Source organism: Erigeron canadensis, chromosome 4, assembly GCF_010389155.1.
Source record: "Erigeron canadensis isolate Cc75 chromosome 4, C_canadensis_v1, whole genome shotgun sequence".
Classification (NCBI taxonomy): domain Eukaryota; kingdom Viridiplantae; phylum Streptophyta; class Magnoliopsida; order Asterales; family Asteraceae; genus Erigeron; species Erigeron canadensis.
The window spans coordinates 33,101,046-33,109,424 of record NC_057764.1 but is presented as its reverse complement, the minus strand read 5'-3'; positions in this window follow the sequence as shown (position 1 = coordinate 33,109,424).

Below are 8,379 nucleotides of genomic sequence, written 5' to 3'. Positions count from 1 at the left end.
AATTTATCCTAATAAAATCTCTTAGGTTTCATTTAGCAATTGCTTAACATAATGATAACATTTTAATTATTAAGAGATATGTAACACCCCGAGGTTTGAAAGATAAATAAATTAACCCCTTTTTGTAGTTTTGACATTAAAATAAATTCCTAGTATTTTATTTTTGTAGCGGGGGTTAATTTAGTTGGAACTTTAACGGATAGCGGGTAATATACCCACAAAATTAGAAGTGGGTCGTGGCACCCCCAAAATGTGCCAGCCATCCAATTTTGCTTGGAGTCATCTTCCACTCACTTTTTTCTTTTCTCCACCATTTCTCTTCATGCAAGTTCAACTTATTCCTTTCAAAAATCAAAGCAATTCTCTCTTTAAATCAAGAATAGAAATCATAATAATAATCATCACCATCAAGTAATCTCCATTCAAGAATTGAAAAGCTAGGGTTTGTGGGTTTTGGTGGTGGTGGCCGAAATTTCTAGAGAAAAGAAAGGAAGAAGAATTTCCAACTTAAGTCTAGCAGTAACTTATTGTTGTGAGGTATCAATTTCCCCTAATTTAGCTTTTATCTTTCTTTTGATTTAGGGTTCATGGAGTGAGCCAATTTGGGGGTTTTTGATAGAAATTGGATTATGGTAATTTTTCCCCAATTCCTTAGATAACCTGTTTTGTCATTGAGTTATGTGTTGAGTATGATTATGAATTTGATAAGCTCATGTGATGATTTTGATTTATGAGAAAGTTGAGTTTTCACTAGCTATTGAAATGTTGATGAAAATGGTAGGTTGAACTACCTAATGACTTTGTTGATGTAAAAGTGACTCAATGACAAATGGGTTGGGTTTTGGGTTTAGAAAAGACTAGTGAAAATTGAATGGGCTATATTGAGTTGTTAGTGAACCCTATGATTAAAATGAGAATTTGGTAATTTTGAGCAAAAAGATGAATTGGCCACATGATGTTGATAAAATGAGACTTTTGGCAAAATGATAGATAATTGTGAATGAGCATTTTGAAAATAGAGTTGTGTTAAAAGAGAGTGAGTTTGAGCTAACTCAAAGAGAATGAGTTTGGATGGATAGGAATGCTAGTGAATGGTTAGTGGCTAGGTGAGCTAGCCAAGTTTTGTGAATAAAGTCTTATGCATATTGTATTGATTTGATAGGTTGAAAGCTTTGCACTTGTTGTTGCATTGTTGATTGTTGATAGTCGTGGAAGAGGTGAGTATTCTTGCATACCTTTATGTATACGTTGGGCCAATTACCATGAGATGTGAATGTTCCAAGCATGGTAATTGGTTCGGCGTTAAGCCCATGTGGGCATTGTTTATGAGGCCTAAGAATCCCGATAGTTGATGTGATATGAGGCCTAAGAACCTCCGGGGCCTAAGAATCCCGATAGATATGATTTGTTATGATTGTTTAGCATATATGGATCCATGTATGTTTTGTTAGCGCAAAAGTGAGTATGCAAGTGATGATATGACGGTATCATTGGCTACATGCGATAGTCTTTTGTGTTTTTGTCCTCCTTTGTATGTATAATTGTATGCAAGTATATTCACTAAGTCTTTGCTTATATTTTAGATGTTTACCCTCTTATATAGGTAGTTCCGGAGGAAGGAACTAGTGAGTGTTGATTGAAGGTAGTTGATTTAGAGTTTGAAGCGATTTTTGGACCTCTTGAAGGTAATTAGGTCATTCCCGGGCGAATGACGATCTTTTGATATAGAAGCTTAGTTGTCCCTCATTTCTTGGCTCATGGTACATTTTAGTTTGGGGTCATGCTTTTGGGTAAATTTCTGTAAATGTTCCAGTTGTAGAGTTTTTGGATAGTTGTGAATTCATAATTTTGGTCAAAAAGGTGTCAAAGTGGGTAAATGACCCGTTTGATGGAAATCTTGATTTGTGTACTCGTTAATGTTGTAAATGTGTTTGAAATGTGTCTTTATAGTTGTTGGAATATTTGAAATTTAGTTTGTGGAAGTTGGGCAAATGAATATTATAGTTTGGAGTTGTTTGGTATGTCAAATGGCTGGTTTTTGCATCAGGCGCAGGTCAGAAAGTTCCCACTGAGTCGCAGTGGGAAGTGTCCTAACCCCACTGAGTCGTAGTGGGAGGTTTTTCGCTCGTAGATCAGAGATTTCCCACTGAGTCGCAGTGGGAGGTGTCCTAACCCCACTGAGTCGTAGTGGGAGGTTTTTCGCTCGCAGATCAGAGATTTCCCACTGAGTCGCAGTGGGAGGTGTCCTAACCCCACTAAGTCGCAGTGGGGGTAAAAAAAAAAAATCTTGTATTTTCGGTTTATCGAGTCGGGTTCTTTCAAGATACGATTGAAAAGGTATATATATGATATTTATCATTGGATTCTTCAAACTTTAGATTGATTTTTAGAGGGTACCCAGTGGAAGGGACTCATCCCCAAAGACTAGTCTCTGTCAACGTCACATCAGCAAAAAACACTCAAAGGACTAATCCCCCCAAAATATACCCAATGGACTCATCCCTCAAGGACTAGTCTTGGATCCACCAATTATTTACTTTTACCCTTTTAACCCTATAAAATGATAATAATAATAATAATAATAATAATAATAATAATAATAATAATAATAATAATAGAAAGTATATTTATTTAGAAAAAAAGAAATTTATTTATTTTAGGGTTATTTTTAAGTAACATAAAAGTTTAGGGTAAAAACTTAAAAATTTACAAAAGACAAAAAAAAAAGTTAGTAAAAAAACACCACCTTTATTCCATCCACCCATTCTCCCCACCCTTATCATCCAAACACCACCTTTATCAGTCATCTTCTTCGTGAGATTTGAGGCCGCCGGAAAAAATGGTTACAAAATTCTTCTTTTTTTTTGCAGATGCCACACACATATATGTATTTATATATCTATATATCTATATATATGGGAAAGAAAAAAGGGAAAAAGAAAAAGAAAACGCGAGTAACAACTCGTCACTGCAGGGACTAATCCACCGGACGAGACAAGCAAACGAGCGTGGGACGAGTCCCATCCAACGGTGTGGACTCGTCTGGGGATGTCGGACGAGCGCAAGAACGAGCCCATTGGCTACCCTCTTAGGCATACAAATTTTTCAAATATCACATATCTTGTATCTTTTCAAAATTAAACTTGAACAGTATAATAGGTTGATGATTTTTATTGAAGTTAATAATTACGATATATATTTTTTTTCACGCATATTTGTGATTTTTATAATTATTAAAAGCATAGTAAGCTAATTAAAATAAGTTAATAAGTCAACTAATGTTAGATCCCACCTATGACTAGGAACAACTACAAGACATACTCGAATATGACTATTTTAACGGCTACTATCATGTATTTTATCATACAAGCGAGTTTGATTAAAGTTTTTATCAAATTGTAGTTAATTAATAATATTTTTTCACACATGTCTGTTTAACTTGTAAGTATTACGAGCACTGCCGGCTCAATAATTAAATTGGGTTAAGCAAGTGCTTTAGGCCTCCAAATTTAAAATGCCTCAAATTTTAACTTAGATTTAGACTTCTATACATATATATATATATAATACAAGGTATTAGTCATTAAGACACCACAAATATGTGTATGTGTAGTGAATTAAGAAACAACTGTTCCAATCGTAGGTCAATATATCTTCAATGAGATCATATTATTCCAACTTCTTATAACTGTATAGTTTCTTGTAGTCTATGATTTAAAGACATTATCTTTTTATGTATTGATTTTATTATGATTAGTAATAATTTATCTCAAGTTTATTCATGTGTTTATACATCACCATCATTATTTAGTTTGAACTTCAAGCTTGTATCTAATGCCCGAATAGAAGGGGAGAACTTTGCTAGAGATTTTATAAAGAAGGCCTCTAAAATCGATTTCGTTTAAAGCCAAAAAAACGTTGAGCCGATTCTAATTACGAGCGGTAAACAACAAATTATCTATCTAAAGTCTAAACTATAAGTTTTCCAAATAATTATCCAAAGTCCAAGATAAATAAAATAAATAAATTTTGACATAATAAAAATAGATATCATTGTGCATTTATGATTAAGTTTGTTAAATAGTTTCAAAGCTAACTACTAAATAAATAAAAAAGATTGAGACCCTTTAAACTTTAAAGTTAATTTTAATTTCATTAGTAATTTTTGATGTTAATTCAATGATTAAAACATCTCAAAATTTACTAATAAAGTTAAAAACAACTTTAAATTTTTTTAATGCAAATAAAAATGAAAAGGATATGTAAATGGGAGGTTCTAAGTTCTAACATCTATCAACACTTTGTTCACAAGTTCCCTATTATTTAACCAATGAGATACGAGCATGGTATCTGCGTAATGCGACGACGATAACTGTGACAGTGATGTGGTGGCATCGACAAACGGTGACGATGGCGACAACCGTTGTTGGCGGTAGATGGGTTAAGTGGTGTAGGTATTTGATATAAAGATATTTGATTTGAAAGAGTGGTAGATATATCTTTTAGAAGTTTATGGAATGATTGTGTAAGTCAATTAATTAACGGTAAAATGGTAATTTCGCATGTCCAAAAATTGTAAATTTCTCAACATATGAGGTATAATTTTTATATAATAGTATAGATAACAACCATTCACCTCAAATCTATTTAAACTAGAACAATACTCGTGCGTTGCCCGAGTTACACTTAACTACCAATTAAGTACATTTATACTTGTGTGTTACCACGGATTATTAAACTAAGACTACGTCTTAATCAACTTACCCTTATCAATCACCCATGAAGCTGACCCGCACCCGTTATTGATTCATACTTGACCCGAATCCATCAAAATTATCCAACAATATGTTCGTTTTCATCATGATCTTCCACATATTACCATCATCCAATACGATGTTGTCATGTTGATACATGAGTCATGGACTGATGGACAGTCGACACTCGGCATGAAATATATATTTTTTGAATTCCACATTGGGGATATAATCTTCTTGAAGCTTTTAAAGTTCAAAGTTAACATGCAGCACTAATATATCCTTTTAACTGAGTTATGAAGGTAACTTCGCAAGTTGCAACACATGAATATATCTATTTCAAAAAAAAAAAATTTTTTTAACTCTTTCAGTTATTAATTAAAGAAACTAAATATATTTATATGTAAAAGTATTCCATAAAGATCACTACTCGATCCATATTTGATATCATAACTCTATCGTATCCTACTTCTCATTCATAACTCGGTTACGGTCCAAGTCTTTAAACCAGAAAACCGATCAAGACATGAACAATATCTATCACGGATAGATATTGTTTGTAGTCAACTTCACTGACTGTAGCTATCATGGATAGAATTTGTAGAGCAGATCCCACCATCTTGTATTCCTTGTCACTGCTTAGCTATGCAACACTATGCATTGGACTATACCTGAAGACTACATACCCAAATATCAACAAACAAAATAAATAACCCGAAACCCAAGTGTCAAAATCTATCAGTTCCTCCCACACTCGGAAGATATGCAAATCCATATCCTCCTGAGTTTCTTAGAGGGTGTTTGGGAATGCGTTTTGAAGTGATTATCTTATTATTATGTTCGTAAAACGCAAATAATCTAAAAAAGTGTTTATATGAAAAAGTGACTATCTGCTATGAAAACACAGTTTTGAAGAAGCATGTACCTACATGCTTGAAAACGCATAATATATTTTGAAAACGCAAAATTTGTTTTGTAATCACAATAACAAACACCCCTTAGTGTTACAACAAAAGTACTGCTATAATCTATCCAATTATACAATGAACCTTGTGTTGAAAAATTGGGATTTAGTTAAATAGTTAAATTGTTAAATAAAAAATTGTAGAGATTTAGTCCAATGTTGACCGAGTATTATGGGGTCAACGTTTGGGTTGTTGAAAATGAGGAACGCTTCTTGTTCTATCTTTGTTTATTTTAAAACTTTTAAACCCACGTTTGAATTATCCCTTTAACAACAACCCCGTTTAAATTGGAGTATTAATACGGCTGAGATTAAAAGACAATTCAATTGAATGGTCCAGATTAAATTATAATAACACTAACCGACAACAATATACATATATAATAGGTTGTAACAATTATAAAAAAATTAGTTTAAATACTAACATCATTTAATTTGACTGTTGTATCTCACATCAAGGGTCTGAGCATTTATTTTACTTGTTTCAATTTGAAGAAAAAAATGGTACGAGGGTAAGCACTACTGCTATCAACATCATAGGATTTTCCCTTATAAGAATGTAAAGTTTAACTTAATACATGAAATAAAATCATATTTTTATCCAATCTTACTATATATAATCGTAAATAAATAAGGGGGAATCATATATGCAACGTATAAATTTTGGGTACTGTAGGGTTAATTCAGGGGTATATATGTATATTTATAAAAAATGAAAGTTGATTTTGTAAGTTTTTGTATAATTTTTGCAAATGCAATCTTGACAACTGACCTAACCTCAATTGACCAATCACACCTTTCAATTTCTCCAAATTAGTTAAATTAATACATGTCTAAATTAATTTACACTTTTTGGTTTTTCATCAACAATTTACACTTTAACTCAATTTAAAAATAATTAATACTTTATTGCATAATGTCTATCTAATAACAAAATATAGCACATTTGGACTAATATAAATTAATATTTATATCAATATTTTATTTTATATTATTAATTGTAATCAAACTAATTATAATATTGTTGTTATTAGTAATTGTAATCAGACTATAAATAAGATAATCATTATTTTTTTAGTAATTGAAATCAAACTATATTTAAAATACAGAGTTGTCTTATATACACTGAACCCTATAAATAAAATTACAACACACGAAATCATTGAAAAACCCACGAACAAGTTGCTACCTTTATTGTTCTTAAAAACCATGACTAACAAAAATAAAATTAGTTTTAAGCAAAACATCAATGAGAAATCGGTTAATTGTGTAATCAAAGTTAAGATATTGTTTATCTGGAAGAATTTGTATAAAAGACCATGCTACACCATTCAACCTTGATATGATTTAACATTCAAAATTAAGATTTGAATACCTAAATTATTTGTTAAGTATATTTTTACATTCAACGTAATTATTTTTTTTTCCAATATATTAATTCTTATATTGATAATGGTATAAAACCCGTGTATTTGATACGGTTCTAAAATCAAGTACGTAGTATAAGTACAATTATGTCGTACGTATTATTTTACCATTAAATAAATTTTAAAATATTAAATTTTATGACAACTACTCCGCGCACTACTAGTCACCACAATCAGTCAATCACCGTCAATTTCTGCAGTCACATTGCAGGGTATATAATGATGGTGATTGCTACTTCTGGAATAATTGGTTGCCTTTAAAGGTGAATATGTTTGTTTGGAGACTATGGCTGAACAGACTCCCCTCAAAATGGAACTTGCAAAGAGAGGAATTATTGCAAGTAACCTTGGCTGTGATTTTTGCAATACTGAGTTTGAAGACAGTGAACACCTATTTGGCTATTGCCTGATGGCTCTTACAATATGGAAGGAAATTGCAGAATGGTGTCGACTTTCTTCTTTTTATCCTGTTTCGATAAAAGACCTATTGGGTCTCCATTTACAACAGCGTGGCTCTGCCAACTGGAGGAAAGGGGTAAATGCTATCATTATTGTTTCCTTATGGTGCTTGTGGAAAGCCCAAAACAACATAGTCTTCAATAGAGGCGTATGAGTCCTGATCTCATCATCCAGGAGATCAAAAATATTGGATTCCATTGGCTGAAGGCGAGACTAAAACACAAAGAGATCCAGTGAGGAAAGTGGACCGAATTCAATTTTTCGGGTAAACTTTGGTGACCAGATTGTTTGTGTAAACTTCAGTATAACTTTGATATGTTTTATTTAGTTGGATGTACTTGTTTACATGTCATAACGTTTTGTTGGACATGTTTATTTATAATGAAAACTTGTTGGTCGTTAAAAAAAAAAAAAAAAACAATGCAGGGTATATATCATAGGGATGACTTAGATGATGTTAACATCATCTTGGTTAGATGATGTTGCTCTCACAAACTATAAAATTCATAAGGGGCTTTTTGACATGTGTAAAAATTGATTTAAATAAGTTTGTGAGAACAACATCATCTAACCAAAATAATGTTAACATCATCTAACATTTTCCTATATATCATTATATATTACGAGTCTATTGGTCAAAGGTCCACTATGTGAGTTGGTGTAGTGGTTTGGGGATCCCCTGTTGACCTTTAGGTCCCAGGTTCGAATCTCTACTCAACCAACTTTGAAATATAAGGTAGTCCTTCTATGAGAGTTTGACTTGATTTTTCTCCAT